The sequence below is a fragment of the Thunnus thynnus genome, chromosome 6 (assembly GCF_963924715.1).
Source record: "Thunnus thynnus chromosome 6, fThuThy2.1, whole genome shotgun sequence".
In the NCBI taxonomy this organism is placed as follows: Eukaryota; Metazoa; Chordata; class Actinopteri; order Scombriformes; family Scombridae; genus Thunnus; species Thunnus thynnus.
In genome coordinates this window covers 1,033,829-1,051,494 of record NC_089522.1, presented here as the reverse complement: position 1 = coordinate 1,051,494, position 17,666 = coordinate 1,033,829, and the positions used below count along the sequence as shown (strand labels likewise).

General features: G+C 45.6%; 1 protein-coding gene across 1 annotated transcript in view; it reads right to left on the bottom strand.

Moving 5' to 3' along the window:
• skia (v-ski avian sarcoma viral oncogene homolog a) overlaps positions 1-17,666 on the bottom strand; it is a 79,198-nt gene that overhangs the window by 59,791 nt on the left and 1,741 nt on the right. The window lies entirely within an intron of this gene.

The following is a 17,666-nucleotide window of genomic DNA, read 5'->3' as shown; positions in this document are numbered from 1 at the left end:
AGCACTACTGTATGGAGACACACAGACGCACACTGAGCAAATAAAGGCCTGTCAGAGCAGGGTTAACGGAGACATAGCAGATTGTAGATTGTGTCTGGCTATCTGTTTATGACTGTCAGAGGCGCTGATAGTCATGAGTTGTTATTTCATGAAAAACACTATCCCTGTTTGTCACCGTCTCGCCTTTAAACCTTATTTGCAAAGGAGCACAATTACCTGAGAAGCTCATGTGATGGAGGAATTTCACTTCCCGCTCACTCAGGAAAAACAAAGTCCTGGTTTCAACTCAAGTTTCAGACCAAATCCAAAAAATTATTGCTGAATACAACAAAATGTAAGAGCTGCTTTCCTTCCCAAGCAACTGCCAATTAATACACAGATGAACATCTTGAGTTGCACAAAAATACTTTCAAATTCTAAAAAGTAATTCTAAAGCAGACTTCGGTCTGAAAGAAGTGTAAAGAAAAAAAACCAAAATGCATCTATAAATAATAGAGATTCTGATTCACAACAGAATATTTTTGGAAAAATGTAACATGTACATGTAATTTGTAGGGATGAGCAGTCACAATGTTTCCATACTAGCACCGTTACCATAACGGTCGCTCGCTACAAACACCAAAAAGAATGTTTGAACACCTTATTCTGAAGAATATGAACATGAACGTCCAAACAAAAGTAGCCATACAAGAACCTCTAATAACAATGAGCACATACTGATCATTCTGTCATCAGAAACTGTACATGACAGCAGGTCTGAAGTGTATACTTGATGAATCCATCAGTTCATGAGCAAAAGTTTTGATAACTGACTAATTGTTTAAACCTCTGGTCAGGCAACATTACTAAACTTTGGCATTTCCATCTTCCTTTTTCTTTTTTTCTCCGTTTTATTACATGGTGAACTGCACAGCTTTGGGGTTTGAACAAAATAAACAATATGACCACAGCCTCTGAGAAACTAGTTACTATTCTCTGACACTGTACACAGACTAAACAATGAATCAATGAACCAAGAAAAGTTGACAGATCCAACAATGAAAATAATTGTTATTTGCAGTCTGACTCGATATTGGATGCGACACACTAATTCTGGTCTGTACCAAAAGAGTTTTGCGGTTTAATATCCTGCCCTTCTAATTTGTGGTGGAATTTATAGATGATTGCAATTTTTTACAAGATTAAGAACAAAGTTGACTTGTACAGTTATGATCCCATGCAGAGAGGGCTTTGGCTGCTATTTGAGCGTTCTTACTGTAAAACGCTTGCAAAGACAAACATGAGCGTTTGCACGGTGATCATGGCTCGCTACACCAGGAAGAGGAATGAGGGGAAGCTGACCACGTGGGGTCTTTTCAGCTCAAATGGAAAACTTCCTTCCTCTGTTTTTCTGTGGCTTATTCACCAGGTTTTATTTGTAACCTCCGATTCTGGCAGCTCCTCCACTTGGATGCAGCGTGTAGGGCTGCAGGCAGCCCCCCCTCCGGCCCCCCTGGCCGGGACACTGCTGTTGGTTTTGTTTTTGGAGGTGTTTTTTTGCTGCTCGGGGTATATCTTTGTGAGGGCAGAGCACAAAGAGGCCCTTTGGTTCAGCGCAGGGTGCTGGGCAGCCTCAAAATCAAGCCGGCTGGCCAGCACATACTGGCGCTTTCCACTCCGGAGCCGGACATTTTGTTCCACTGTTGAACTCTGGGAGAGGCTGAGCGAGTGAAAGAGAGACATAGGAGAAAGAGAGAGTGAGAGGCTTCACTCTGGAGCCAAATCACATGGTTTCCAGTGGTAAGGGAGGAGGGCTGGAACTGAGGGAAGAGGGTCTGGAGTTTGGTTTGACACATATAGGTTTTGGAAGGCTGATCCTGTGGACAGAGGCTTCCTTTAGCCAGTATTTACTATTATTCAATATTAAATATCTTTCGATTCAACTTTGCGCTGGTAGCTGAATGGTTACAGTACACATAACCACAAAGTCCCTGCTTCAACTTCCCTTGTTTCTTGTCTGCATATCTACTATCAGCTGTTCATTAGAGGTAAAACATAGCTTTAAAATGAATTTTTATAAGATAACTACCTTGTTTCCCCATTGCTATCACTGTACTCAGAGTATGTTTGGGTACTAATTATACCATTGGCCTTCATTTCCTCCTCAAGATAGGGTTGCTGTTTAAAACCTGTCTGCTCGTCTGTTTTTAATACTCTACTTACTTCTCTTTAGGCCCCACGTTGTCTGATATCAGACTTCAAAATCAGACCTCAAAACGTCTGACTGTCTTTTATGCTTTCATGGAAGCAAACAGAGATCAGAGCCCCGTGCGTTAGTTTAGTCTTTGTCATGTGATGAGAAAAAAAAGGCGATATGGCAACAATCAAAAATGCTACCAAATAGTAAAATACACTTAAGACACTGCATGTTAGTAGGATCATGACTAGAAAAAATGTAGACATTCAGGACATTGTGTCAAGAGTGCTAAAGACGCTTCCGACAGCAGGGCGGAGGCGCCACAGGAAGCTGGTGTGGTGTTGAAACCAGAAGTCTAAGTTGCTGCCACGGCTCTGCGGTAGAAGTTCAGACTGACAGTCTGCAGGGTTGTTGTGGCTGGGAGGCGACAGATCGCTCACCCTGGCTGTACTAAGAAAAAGGGAAGTAGGAGGGATTGCAGTGCAGCAGGTTAACATGTGACACTCTATGGGTTCACTTGTTCAGTTGTGTGTACATGTGCTGTGTTTTTCATTTCGTAAAAAAGGCCCATCCCTGTGCTTCTGGCTGTTGTCCACTGACTGTCACCCCACACTGGTCACATGATGATGGGGGAGGGGGCTTCCATTGGAGCAAACTCTGGTATCAGCAACCTCTCTGACCCCCAGTGATGAACTGTAGGCCAGGCAAGGAACAACAGGATTCCCCCAGTATAGAAAACATTTACACAACCACAGAGATGGTGCCTGACTGAGGTTTCTGAGTCAAACCGACGTATGAACTCAATCATGGTTTCAGTGGAAAGGTTTTGAGTTCAAAATTTCTTTTCAGTTAACTCTTGACCTGCAGTTAAGTTTTGGTTTTTGCTTTTTGGGACCAAAACGGTCAAATATCAGATCTCAATCATGACTTGACAACCTCAATCCAAAAAAGTAAAAGTATTAGTATAGTTTCTAATGTTCTCACTCAAAAAAAAAAAATCATAATTGCAACACAAAATTACAGACAAGTTAAGACAAAATTGCACAAAAGCAGAGTTCAGTCAAAGCATCAGACTGACAGGAAAGAAAGTAGAAGTTGGGTCATTTCCTGTCTTCTATTTCATCCCTCTCCCTCTCCCAGCCAGGTTGGTTCCTCCTCTGGTGGAGGGAAGGCTAATGGACACATTAGCTGCCAGCTTGTCCCTCTGCGGTGATTAGGTGGCTGTGAGGTCATCCCTTCACTTCTGCTTCCATCCACATCAGGGATCTATCATTTCATTACTGCCATGGGTAGGAGGGGGAATGGCCGAGGCTTTGGTCTATCCGTCCATCAGTTCATCCATCTATCCATTTCACTACGGCTCCTTATAAGTGTCAAAATCAAACCATGGAGCAGAAATTAACAAATGCTGGGAAGACTCGTGGACTCAAGTGGAGAGATTTTACTGGGCGATTTAGAATGGAATTAAACTGTCTGCAGAGAGAAGATAACAGGGGCGACATTGAAACCAATGACTGCTAATAGTCATTCCTTTACATCGTCTAATTGGTATCATTTTAACTTCATTTCATTGTGGTGAAATTAAATAATTCTTTGGGACAACATGGAACTCCCTTAGAGACTTCTGGACTGCCTCAGAAGCCCCTTAGTGTCTCCTTAAAGGGGCCACTTTGCCGATTTTCAAACGAATATAGCGCTATGGATTCAGACAACACATGGAGGAGAAAGCGACCACGGGAGCTACATTACAGTGTCAGCTGAGAGATAGGCGCTGCAGCATGACCGGTTACCTGCCCAGTGAGGATGGTCAGAAAGAATGGAGACAGACTGAAAACTCTGCGCTTCAACAAACTTTGTGGCACTTTGGTAAACCTGACTTTGTTTTTGTGGGGGTAGGAGTAGAAGCTTCACCAGGGACATCAGGTTGGCACCCTCCTTCCTTGGTGTTTCATTGATAGGCCCATGACACATCCAGAGGGCTCACCTGGTGTCCCAGGTGCACCCACCCTCCGCTTTTACCCCTCCTGCTGGCTGATGGTCATCTTGCCACCCAGTTCTTGTTGTTTCTTTTCAGCCTGAGCCAATTCCTGCTTTGTTCGGCAGCCTCTGCCAGTGACTTTATATCCTGTCAGAGGGCCTGTACTCGGACCCCCATCTGTTTCAGTACCCTGTTGGTTGACATGGCCACAAAACCTCCACAGGGAGCACCTGTGTCCTCCAGCCGTGCTGCAGTTCAGTTGCTAGATCGGAGTACTTCAGCATTTTGCGTTTGTACGCTTCACCAACTGCATCCTCCCATGGGGAGGATCAGATCCGGCCTGAGACTGGTTGTAATGATCTCCAGTGGGAAGGTGATCTGGTCTAGATCAACCTTCATCTTCTAATCCCGGTCTGTATCCAGTAGGCTTGATTCTTCTCTTGCATTTGACCTCTTTGGTACCTGTCCTGCTGGTACAAAGGCCATGGTGTTTCAGAAGCCAGGGAGTGGCTTCTTACAGCACTAGTGCCAGTTGCTGAAGGACCTGGTTGTGCCTCCAGGTGTAGCATCCTTGGGTGAGGCTGGTCTTGCAGCCGATGAGTATGTGCCCAAGGGTTGCTGGTGTTTGGCAAAGGGAACATGATGGGTCTTGTTCACTCTGCCTCCTCCTGCTGCTGTATCTCTTTTACCAACAGCTTTCTCTTCTGGGCAGGTGTTACTCTGTGCCATGTGGGTCTATTTGTGCCTGGCCCAAAGATGCCTCTTCTATGCTGCACTTGGCCCACAAGAGCGGATTTCGCCTACTGCACCACCTCGGATGGGTTCTACTTTCTGCCTTCTGCCGCTCTGAGAGCTGCCGTCCATATTGTGGTGTCCTGAGTTTCTGTCAGAATGATGACCAGTCTTACCTTGGAGCGTTTGTCTTCCCCATACAAGCTGATACTGCTGAGGCACTCTGGGAGTCTGAGCCATTCCTTGACAAATGTGCTGACTGTTCTCTCCAGCTTCTCGACTTTGGTGATCAGAACCTCATAGATTGTCAGAAGCCACATCAGGCAGGGGAGCAATCCAAACTGCAGGCACCGAAGTTTCAACTTACCTGGAATCAGGGTCTTGTGTATGTTATTATATTATATATCAGACTTTAACTCTGAATACTGAACAGCACATCAGCGACTGTGTTAACGTTGTCTGTAACTTGCAGCTGCAATCTGGTCCGACTCTGTCGTCATCGTCCAAAACAGAGAAAAGAAAAAACGTTTGCTTGCAGTTTTTAACCCCTTCATCTACAATTGTTTCCCAAAACAAGCTCAAATGGAGACTGCAGTCTCAGTAAGTTTGCATTGATCCACTGACTCCACACTGGTACAATAATATAAAACATATAACGCTGCTAACCAACACTGCTCACCTTCTGCATTACACAAACACACCACAACCACAGTGACTGATAGGAGGGGATGCACGCAATGCATCCTGGTACATGTAGGCACAGGCGGCACAGCTCCGTGAGCAGGAAAACTCAGCTTTCTCAGTCAATATAGCACATTCTGAGGAATTTCCACAGTGAAAGTTTCCACAGTGTAAATGTTAAAAGATGGTAACTGACTGATTCAACACCATTCATCTGATTGACTGACAGCTCCTCATTGGATCATTCCAAGGACAACCAGCCCTTCTTCCTTCATTTTAAAGCTTCAAAATAAAAATCTGATCTTGCTGTTGAAACTTGTTCTGAATAAAAGCCCTTCTTACATGCATAAAGTGTGAAATCACACCCCGTCTTTGTGTGTGTGTGTGTGTGTGTGTGTGTGTGTGTATGTGAAAGAGAGAGAGAAAAGGAGAAAGAATGTGTGTCCGTGCATTCTCAGCTGTGGGTGTGTGTCTGCTGGACCTGAGATGTATTGATTGCTGCAGGAAGTGGAATCTGATGTTTCACAGCGCTTCCTGAGTTGGATGGCTTTGCCACCGACGGTGAAAGCAGTGAGAGGCGGGGGTCCGGTGGGGTGGAGGAGGGGGGTTTGAAACAGGGGAAGTAAATGGTTCAAGAAAACATGAAAGGTTGAGAGAAAGAGAGAAGGAGAGAAACAGCAAAAAGACAGAGACATAACACCTCCGGCCCTGTCCTTGAGTCGAGACTAAACACCGGCTGCCATCTCAGCTTCCTCTCAGAACAAACACTGACCCTGCTCTGTGGAAAATCAAGCAATCCCCCATCATTCTCCTCTGTCTCAGGCCTCGTGTCTTCTACCACAATATGTTCAGATAGTGTCTAAATCTGGATAAGGGGGACCACAGTTTACGCCTCCAGCTGCATCTGGGCCAACCAGATATGATTGGATCTAACCTCTCTGCTCACATTCGATTATATCTTTGAGAGATGTAACCACTTCTAAAGATACCTGGTGATGCTGCCAGCGAGGAGGATGTGGCAGATATTTTATACCACACCTCGACTACCATCCTCCTGACTTTGTTGCAGATTTCCAGACTCTGCCAATCAACTCTCACCCACTGAGACTGGGAGATTTGTTGTTATACGGCAAATTCTATTATTTTGAATGTTTGTTGTGGTTCTAATGTCCAGATTGTGGAAACTGTGTTACGACGTGCACATAAAGGTTATTTTCAGTCTAGTCTAATGTAGATGATAACTGGCTACATTAGCTGTCTGAGGCACAGCACTCCCATAAACTGTGAATAATGTTGTTTGTTCAGGGGAAAAAAATCCTGATTAAAATCATAAAATTGGCCCCAAGCTTGACAAAATTAAAAAAAATGGATGCATTGAGTAAACTGGCATATCAGCACATTAAAACAGTTTCACACTTACTTAACAAAGAACAGCAATCAAAGAGAGAGATGCCACATCAAACAGGTGCAATATCTTAATAAAAACAACTGTCTGGTTATTAATCATATTAAAATAGATGAAAAGAGTGAAATCTGATGGTGGAATCAGTCTCAGTCCTAGAAAGTAGTCCTGTGGCAGACGTGCTTCGTCTTTGCGATAACGCTGGTGGGAAAAGTGTGACTGCTATGCAAACCACAAGTGCACACACACACACACACACACACACACACACACACAGATATACAGACGCACACATACGTCTGTCTTACTTTAATCCTCTGCAGAGCCATGCAGACAACCAGTAGCCATGCCTGGAGAGATGGAATAGAGGAAGGAGTGGGAGGAGGGAGGGAGGGAGGGGAGGAGGGAGGGAGGGGGAGGAGGGAGGGGGAGTGGAGGTGGTGTGGCAAGGTTCAGCTGCAGCCCTGACCTCTGCGTGCATGTGTATGCATGTGTGTGTGTGTGTGAGAGATAATTAAACAGGGCAGACAGATGAGCCCACTGAGAAGGCTAGAGGTCATATGGGATAAGTCAGCTTGTCCACCCCCCCCCCCTCCACACACACACACACACACACACACGCACGCACGCTGACAGCAAGACGTATATAAATGGCAGTAGGCTTTATATAAACAGATGTCCTACTGCTCAAGATAGCCTTGGCAGTGTTTCTTTGAAGGAAGACGCAGAGAATAACGCCTTTGTGCTGGCTGTGGGTTGGAGGCGGTTACACACTCCACACATTACCTTGTCTTAGAGATCTACAATTACATTAATTATAAGCCAAGGGCTTCAAGAGGTCTATTGTCTGTTCTGTAGGAGTAGAACGAGTGTATGTGTACATGTGTGTGCCTGGATGAGTGTGTGTGTATAGGAAGAATGCCTGAGTATGTGCAGAAATGTGTTTAGATCTTCTCTGTGTCTGCACGTGTGTGTGCTTTACAATAAGAGATGAGCAGCGTGGGTGATGGGGGGGAAGGGCGTGGGATGTAAAATCAATGGGTTGACTTGAAGGGGGGGTTGTATAAAGCAGAGGAGCAAGTCTGGGCCTGGGCCTGATGGAGGCTTCCTGAACCTGAGAAGCAGGCGTCCGTGCCAGGAGGAGGGATCCCCTTTCAGCATATTGTTTTATTTAGCATCTGCATGGCCGCTTCATTTGCCAGAGTGCGGCTGGGACGGATTAATTCAGGAGATTGGTGACTTGGAGGGGAGGAATGGCGCGGCCAGTCTGGAGGAAGGATGTTAACCACATTATAAGCCTTTGTTTCCAACACTTCATTCCTGAGGAGTAAACTGAGCCTACAGGGGCCCTACCCCTTTACTCCCTCTACCAAGAGGCCCCGGTCTGCTCAAACACACACACACACACACACACACACACACCTTCAACCTCGACTTCCTGACAAGCTGCAGCTGAGGTGTGGCCACAGTTCACCAACTTTGTTTCTGTTTCTAACCGAGCAGCCTAAATGAAAGCCGTCTAGTTCTGCTCTGCCAGTCTAAACTTTTCTCTCCCCCAGCTGGGTTTAACCCTGCTCTCAAGTCAAAGCAGCTGCACTCACCAACTGGAACCAGCCTAAACCTGCCCCTTCACTGACTGGTTTCACTTCAAACCCAGTGATCTCACCCTCCAAACAGTCACACACACCGACTCCACAACAGACTCTACAGACCAAATCCTCTTTCAGATGTATCTTTCATTTGTGGTCCACCAGGCTTCACAGCGCTTCTTACAAACTACGTTAGTGATAAACTTAGAAAGGTTATAATGGTTAGTCAAAGTTCAGGACAAAGTTGCTTTGTTGGATCAATAGGGCAGGTCAGTCCTGCTCCTGATTAATCCAGTTTAAGATTAACCCATGCAGCCTTAACATAACTACCAGCAGCTAGACGGAGCTGTGAGTCACAGCACACAGAGGTGTTTGTAGATTACACTGCCAGGAAGATACACCTATTCCAAGAAAAGAAACAGTCGGAGTGGAACAGCTCATTCATAACTTTCTTTCCTGCCTCATTAAACCATCTAAAGACTCGACAGAAAACACACTGCTTGCAGCTTCTGGTGTGTTCCTCTCAATAGGATTCAGTTTTAATATTGAACATTTTGAAGGCATGTCACTAATCCTCAACAACTCTTCTATCCTGCTGGTAGAGAGTAATTCACCAAGTGTGCTGTGAAGTAGAAGTTTAAGGTGGATTCAGATTCAAAGTTATTTCTATTTATTTTGAGTAAAAGTAAAAACGTGTGAGATTGTTGGTTTCAGGAAGTTACAAAACTTGTCATTGGGAAGGTTTCAGATGTTGTTAAACCATCTAATAAATATTAATAAGAAGCAGATATGATGCTTCATGGCTGCTTCACCTCTTAGTTTGTTTGAGAGAGACAACAGCAGCCATGAAAGATGAGCAGAGACACAAGAGGGAGGACGGTGATGGAGGAGGGGCAGACAAACAATGAGCCCTGGTCCATGACTCAGGCTCTTTGGGAGCACCCATCACCCAATGGTGGTGGAGGTGGTGGTGGTGGTGGTGGTGGTGGAGGTGGAGGTGGTGGTGGTGGTGGAGGTGGTGGTGGTGAAGGTGGTGGTGGTGGAGGTGGTGGTGGAGGTGGTGGAGGGTTATCACCTCTATCTGTCTTACAATAACAGACCCACAGCTGATACCCACCACAAAAGAGGTGACAATTGTTAGTCAGTGGACAGATATCCCCCCAACCACCACCACCACCACCACCACCACCCTGTCATCTCTCCTTCCACATGGCCGAGGCCATGCCAGTGTGCCCCGCCCCCCCACCCCCCAACCCCCCAAAGGCTTGTTTTGTGAGCTGACACACCATTATTTTAACTGGGCCAGTGGAGTATTAATGCCCCCTCACACACTACATTTGTGCTCAGGAGAGAAAGGGTGCGAGCTAGTTGAACTGGGTTTAATACTCAGTGAGGAACAGACCTACTGGAAGCACAGGGACTCCCCCTGTGAGTCAAACTGAATGTACAGTGTAAACATGGTCAGTGAATTTCCTTGATTGGTGTTTTGCACGGCGGTGGTGAGGAGAAGCCAGATAGTAAAAACACTGTTGGCTGAGGTTAATCCTCTTTTTCTAGCCAACACTTTTTTTAGCCCTGTAGATTAAAGCACAGCACTGCTGTGACTGGTTGAATTCTATATAATGGGAATCAGAATTTATCATTTCAGCTAAATGTTTTTGACAAGAATCATGAACCCAGACGTTTCTTTTGTCATGGCTTCCCCAAAGCAGAGATGGGATTTTTCAGAGTAAAGGACAGTGAAGGACATGTGAAGGAAATTAGCTTTGTCGACGGTGTTATTCTGCACCAACAGAGCCACCGTGTCCAAGAACTATAAAAATTGAGCTCTGCTGCTTCTTTAAAATAAAAATCAATATTTCTCATTACTATCACCATTCCATCCACTAGACAGAGGTTTGGAGGAGGAATCAGTTTAATCAGATATAAGATTAGCAGCGTTTATTATTAAAACGTATCTCCTCGTCCCTCCCAAACTTTGAGATGATCAAGGAGAAAACAGTCCAGCCGTAGATTGTTGTCCAGACAGTCTGAGATGGACCGCTGGTTTGTGACATGCCACTGTGGGAGGATATTGTGGGCCATGCCTGGTGGATGTTGTGTTACACACCACCGGTGCAGCTGACAAGTCTGCGTGTGTATGTGTGTGTGTGTGCGCATGTGCATGTTTGCACGCGATTCTGTCTGCTACTGTATTCATTATAAGACTCAGGAGGCATTGCGGGGGTGGGATCCGGGTGTTGTGTGGATGTCTGTGCTCGTGCATGTGTGTGTGTGGTTGGGGGTGGGGGAGCATCACTGTGGGAGACAGGCAGATGGGGATGGAAATGAGTAGGCAGTGAGCTCATGCTAATCTCCTCCTACAGCTCCTACAGCTGATCCAGGCACAAAACACACACACACACACACACACGACTGCAAATCACACACTAGACGAGCCCCGTGCACTATCACACACCAAATGAGGCAGAGGATGCCTTTGCTACTGTATTCAAATGTTCCCATGTGCCTCACATGAATCATTTTTGGTATGCCCAAAATCTTTCTATGAAATCTAAAATGCATCCAAGTATATTTATTTCATTACATCACAAGAGCAGTGAATGTTCATTTGTTGGATACTGTGTGTGTGTGTGTGTGTGTGTGTGTGTGTGTGTGTGTGTGTGTGTGTCAGACAGCCATCTGCCCTGTGGGAGTTGCTCAGCAGCACGCGATTGGCCGACTGCACTTAAAGAGAGGTGAGGGGTGAGGTGGGTCACCTCTTTATTTGGGGAGGGAAAGGTCATGTGATGCTTGTTGCAACTCCAGAGGCCAAAACTGCTGTCAGATGAATGTTCCTGGGCTGACGCAGCACAAAGTAACCCCCACCCCCACCCCCTGATCCCATCTCACAATGAAAGCTGCCCCCGCCGTGTTTCCCGGTTTTAAACCCAACATCTTCCACATCAACCTGTGCAGGCAATTCACAGTTAGAGCGCGAGGAAATCTCTTGGAAGGTAATGTGAGCGATTTTAAAAGTCGATTGCTTTTTCTTAGGGCGGCTAAAGATGCTGATAGCAGAATAAGAGAAGAGATTGAGACAATAGGACGACTGGTACTCTCCTAGGCAAAGCATGTCCTCTATGCATATCAGATGTGATGCCTCTCAAGCGTCACAGCAGTCAAACGCTGTATCTTTCTCAACACTTCATGTAGATGGCATCTGACTGTTAGCCCTGTGATAGCGGGATACGAGCCACCACGTCAAAACAAACAGATAACACAACTGCTGTCAGTTATGACTTGGATGTTTATCATGCGTGCAATCGGTACACAACGGTGCCCCGTCCTGCCCAACACTGTAAACTAACCCACTGACTACAGTTTGGGTGGTTTGCAGGTAAGAAGTTAAGCAGTTAAGTCTTTCACCTGGACCCATGTTTTCATGTTACTTTGAAATGTTGTTTCAAAAATTGTTTAAACCTTTCAAAACATTTAACTTCGACACCTTTATACCTGCAAATCACTAAAAGAAGAAATGACTCAATGGTCATTTAGATGGACGGATGTATTCCCGGTGAGGAAGCCATCGGGTGGGTTAGAGGAGGCTAACGGTTAGCGGATGGTGCTTGAAGACGTGTAGTGTAGTTCAGGCAATAGTCGGGTTTACAGCACCATGTGTGTCGATTAATATTTCAAAGAGCCTCTCATTAAATAAACACGCCAGACCTTCCCGCCTACGGTAACCTATCATCAATATTGAATGCCCACAAAAAAATTGACAGTGTCGTTCACAAGCCGTCAGCCAGCCGAGTCATCAGATTGCACCATCGGACCGAGGAAGAGCTTCTTTTTCACGCAACGACTGGAGGAGGTCACCAGGTTCTTCCTTCTGTGACGCTTTTACAATAATCCTGATGAGAGATGCTCGACGTCCTTCTAAGACTTAAGAATAGCCGCTATGAGCTGCTTGTTAGTTTCACGCGTTGTCAGGAGGTTATTAATATTCTGACAGATATTTCACCTAGCAGGAGGAAAGACTTTACCTCCAAGCATGCTCCTCAACACACGTTTGCGTGCACCACTTTCTCAGACAGCTTGCATGCATGGTTGTCTATTACAACGTCAGCATGCACCATCATCTCTGAATGGATGGGCGGGTAGGTGGCCCCAGAGAGCCTTGTTTTCCTGCCTCTTCTCTCCTGACTGTGTGCAGCCTGCAGTCCCTGGCAGGTATATTAATGCACCGTTCAGTTCTCCCTGCCCAGGCTCTTCATAAAGCACTCCACTGGCCGCTCTGTCCATTTGTCACATGAAGACGCTGCTGATGGGTGGGGACGCCAGCAGGCCAGGAGAGGCGTGGGATGTGAGCGCAGCAGAGGGGGTGTAGGACAGACAACGGCCAGCAACAAGGGCTTGAACTTCTCCTTTTCTTGTTCTCCTCAGTCATTCTCTTCTCCTCAATGAAACTTCTGCTATTTGTCTAAATAGCTGTGATGTGGAGGTTTACAGGGTGGCTTGAGAAGAAAGGTGTGTAGAGTTGATGATCGGCCAGTCAAGTGAAGTCAGAATCTCACCACAAATAACCACCAACACACACACTGCTTTCATCTCATCTGCACAATCCAGCAGCAACTTGGAAAATCCCCTTTTGTTTGCAGAACTTTAAAAGGCTTTGAAATAAACAGCTACTGGCTGTATGAAAAGAATCACTGCACTTCATTCATTTTCCGATACGACTTCAATGGCAGCCTTTAGAAAAAAAAAAAATTCCAGACAACACAAGAAGCTATATAACCTGTGCTGCTCTGCCACTCTCTCTCTCCTCTCTCTCTCTTTATCACGAGTGCTTCCTGTGCACAGTTGTGGTGGAAAGACAGACGTTTAACTGCAGATCAAAACCATCACGCCGACTTTTCATCTCGCGACACAAAGTTGACAGTGATCAGCGTCGGTCGCCCTGCCTTCAACGGTTTTGTTTTTTTCCAGGACAGGAAAAAAGAGCAAAATAAAAGTTGTTTTTTTACAGTTGATTTCCTGCAGAGAGGAAGGAAAACGTGCAGCATATGTGGAAAATAATTAGCAAAACTTTCAGCACACAAACTTAACTACTAGTTAAACAGCCTCATTTTAATTGACTTTCATTTGCATACTGTTCAGGCTCAGAGAGATTACAGCCAAAATCATTAAATAAGCTGTTTTTCTTTCTTTTTTCTCAGAGTGTAATCCATGTCTTCAGGTTTATCTCAACAATACAACATTTGATGTATTTCAGCCAACTAGCCGCTGAAGTCTACTGTCTGTGTCCGTCTGTCACTCTGCTGTAATTGAGCTTGAGAAGTGATGGAGTTTTCAGTCACACTTGACATGAAGACACTTGAATGTCAATATGTCATTGATCTCTCTGACCCTCAGTCAGGCCTCGCAGCATGGACTGACTGTCCTCCATTAGAGACCCAGACTGGCAGCCCAGCCAGGCAACAGAACTCATTACACAGGCCTAATTGAATTGGTGGCTTCCTCCTTCTCAAAGCACAGAGGACAAATTCTAAATTCTACTATTTGACAGGCAAGAAAACAGAAAATGCTGCATCAAATCTTTTAAAAATACTCGTCATACCTCTTTAATCAGGACAAAATGAAGCTCCGCTACAGACTTCTGCAACTGTCACGTTCTGCCAAACAGCCATAAAAAGAGAATGGATATATTCCCTCAGCAGCCATTGAAATGCACAGCTACCAGCTGTTGTCCTGTCCACCGTGTGGACATGGCTGGCTGTCAGCAGGCTTAGCCACACTGCGCCTTGCATATGAAACAGGACATGGGCCTATATCCCCTTGGGGAGTTCACTTCCTCTGAGCCCCTACCACCACCACCACCACTGCCCCACCTCCCTCCTGAAACAAGCGGCCCCTTCAGCTGGAGGCCAGATATCCTGAGGAGCAGTAGGGGCTTCTGGGGGGGGGGGGGGGGGGGGGGGGGGGGGGGTGGATGTAAAAGGGGAAGTTTTAGCTCCTGCACATTAGAGAATGGCAGCCACATATTTGTGGTGATGTTTTGGAACCAAATATTAAAACCCTGCAATCGCTCCATATTCAAACCTTCATAGTTCGGTGTTGTAACACTAAAACACTCATTTCAGCTTCTTCTACACTGAGTCACAGGACAAAGCATGGAAACAGCCTGCAGGAACATGCTGGCTGTCAGCACACTAACATAGCATATGTGCAGCATAAACACTAAATTGTTTCTACCTCGTTTTATTGTCCTAATTTGATTCTTCATACACGTCTGTCTCTAAACAAATCACTTCCCGCCACTTCAGAATGAAAATGGATCTTTGGATGAGGAGGAAATCTGGCCTTCCTTGTTTTTGACAGTGAGCAGCTCAGTCATGGTTGACTGTTATGACATGCATGAGTAGGGACGTGTTTCATACAAGCCCATTCAAAAGTGTTTTCACTTGTTGGAGTCTGTGAAGGAGTGGCAGGTCTGGAATGTACACTGCTATTGGCTGATAAATGAGCGTTCATCTGTTAAAAAACAAAACAACGTTCCATGACTTCAACAATGACAAAACTGAGACTGAGCAGGATTCTCCTCATTTAGGAAGGTACCAAAAAAGACTGAGTCTGATGTAAACTTCAGAGTTTCCAGCTTGTCTACCGTCTGCCCCCAACGCTCTCTCTCATATCTCTCTTTTACAGAGACGCACTGTGCAGAAATCACATCATCTTGAGGGCAAATTATAAAGTTAGCAACATACTAAATCTGCAGCCACAATCCTTATCTAAACATCCTGATGCGGAAAGCCACTGATTATGTGTGCCACCCACATGTGTAAGTGTGTACCAGCCAGAAACCAGAAGACTCGCAGCCAAAAGACTGGCATGAGCAGCTCAGAGCAGAGTCCCACACCCAGCATACAAACTCATTTGAACTATTCAATACTTCACTGCATTTGCCTCCTTGCTGTTTACAATCAGCACTGTGACTCACATCCTCCAAGATAAGAAAGGAAAATACATTTTCACTGAAAATTCACACGTCTTCCACCAGTGCAGGCGAGAAGTGAGAAGCTGTTTTTACTTTAACCGTCTGTAATTCAGACATGAGCATGTGTGTGCGTCTCAGAAGGAAGCTCTAAAAAGAGTGTCTGCAAGGAGGGAAGTGCTGCAATATCACTTCCTGTGTCTGTCTGCATGCGAGACTACTGCTAACACTTTTGTAACTCCCTCATTAATATTCACAGAGCCGCCCGGTTCCTCTGCCGACAGCACGTTAGACGATCACGTCTTCTGGTGTGCTGAAAGGTAGAAGTCTAGCACTTTGCCTCACATCCTCCAAGAACATTTGCAAGTCTCTCGGCTCTGCTGAAATGTGCTGACAAAGGGGAGCTCTGTTGCCATAAGTTTAGCAATATTCCTCAACTCATACCCAGCATGGATTCCCTCATTAGCCTTTCTTGAAACAGAGTACTTGAGGAAAAAAAATGGAGGAGTCAAATTAAGAAGCAGGGCAAAGGCTCAAATGAGCCTTGGGCTTAACACTTTGGGGCCCCCGTCGGCACTTATAAAAATAGAAGAGGCCCCTGAAAGTGGGGGTCCTTGAGGTGTGCCCACTCGAGTCTGAATGAAAGTGTGTGCCAAGAGTGGGTATTCACCATGCATGGCAGGACTTTGGCACTCTTCAGGACTTCAAGGGTCTCCCTGATTTCTCTTTCTTTGGCAGATCTGGTCTGAAAGAAGCCTCCATGGAGGACTGGAGGCGAGCTGCTTGTAAACACTTTTGCAGTTGCTTTCTGTGCCTCATCAACATGTCTGCTGCCCCCACTAGTCCACTCTGGTTTCAATCATATTGGAGTAAAAAGTAGGTAAGAGGGGGAGGATGAGTGTGTGTGTGTGTGTCAGAGGTGGGTCGCTGGCCTGGGGTAGGTGGATGTTTGGAGGGATGGGTGGTGGGGGTGGGGGGGGGATGGGTCCGATGTTTGCTGAATGCTCTCCTTTGTTGGGATCATATTATGTTTCCACCACAATACTTCTAAACCCTGCTTCATCAACTCCATTCATGTGTAACAGTTCATGCAAATGGCTGCACTAGCCTTTTTTTTTTTTCTCGGGGTTGGGTGGGGGGTGGGATTCTTTTTTATCAGTCTCCCACCCAACTACCCTCTCTGCAAACTCCTGCCAGACCTCAGATTATAATCCCTTCATACAGTCAGTTAGCAGCGAGACGCAGAGCTGAGGAAAGCACGGAAAACCAGATTCAATGTTTCAACGTCTTCATTTGGTCAGAAAGTCTCGTATCTGATCACAGAAACCACAGGAAACATGCAGAGCCACAACCTGCGTCGATGTTCTTCTGATTATACTAACTTTTTAGAATTATCTCGAGTAAAAAGAGAATCAGAGGATGTGGATAAAATCAGAGAGAAAACATGAAAACCCTTCAACGCTGATAGTAGTGCCGATTAAAGCCACAGGAAGCCAGGCCGATGTTACATACATTTAATGAAACACAGTCGGCTCCACACGCACACACACACACACAACATACTGGACAATTTCACCTAAATAACAATGATCCCACCGCTGACTGATGGGAACACACACACACACAAAGTACAACCAGAGACATGCATGTATCCAACTAAAGAAAGTGTGTGAGTGTGTGGGAGGAAATACCATTTCATCTGAGGAAGAGAAGAAGAAGAATTATTTCCTCGCTTGCCCCTAAATTCATGTAGAATCTACACAGTCCTCCTAACTGTTGTTTACTGTTTCCCAGTGAGCCATTTGTTGGTAAATGAGATTGTATTTACAGTACAGGCCAATAAAAGTGAGCCTGAGGGGTGTTTCACAGACAAATAATGGCTTTATTGCCACTAGAGGTGTTTTATTGTCACTGTCTTATGAAGCCTAATTAGTAACAATCTGGCAATGATGACCAAATACTGAAAGGTCACTGACCGCCTAGAAAGTCCAGCTGAATTTTGGAAACATTTCTGTGGCGAGAACGAACCCTTTCATGCATCCTCTAACTGGGACAATTTCCACCAGGAAGCTTCTCAAGGACAACTGGGATTCCCAGGACCACAGGTTGGCAACCACAACTGTTAGAGCAACATT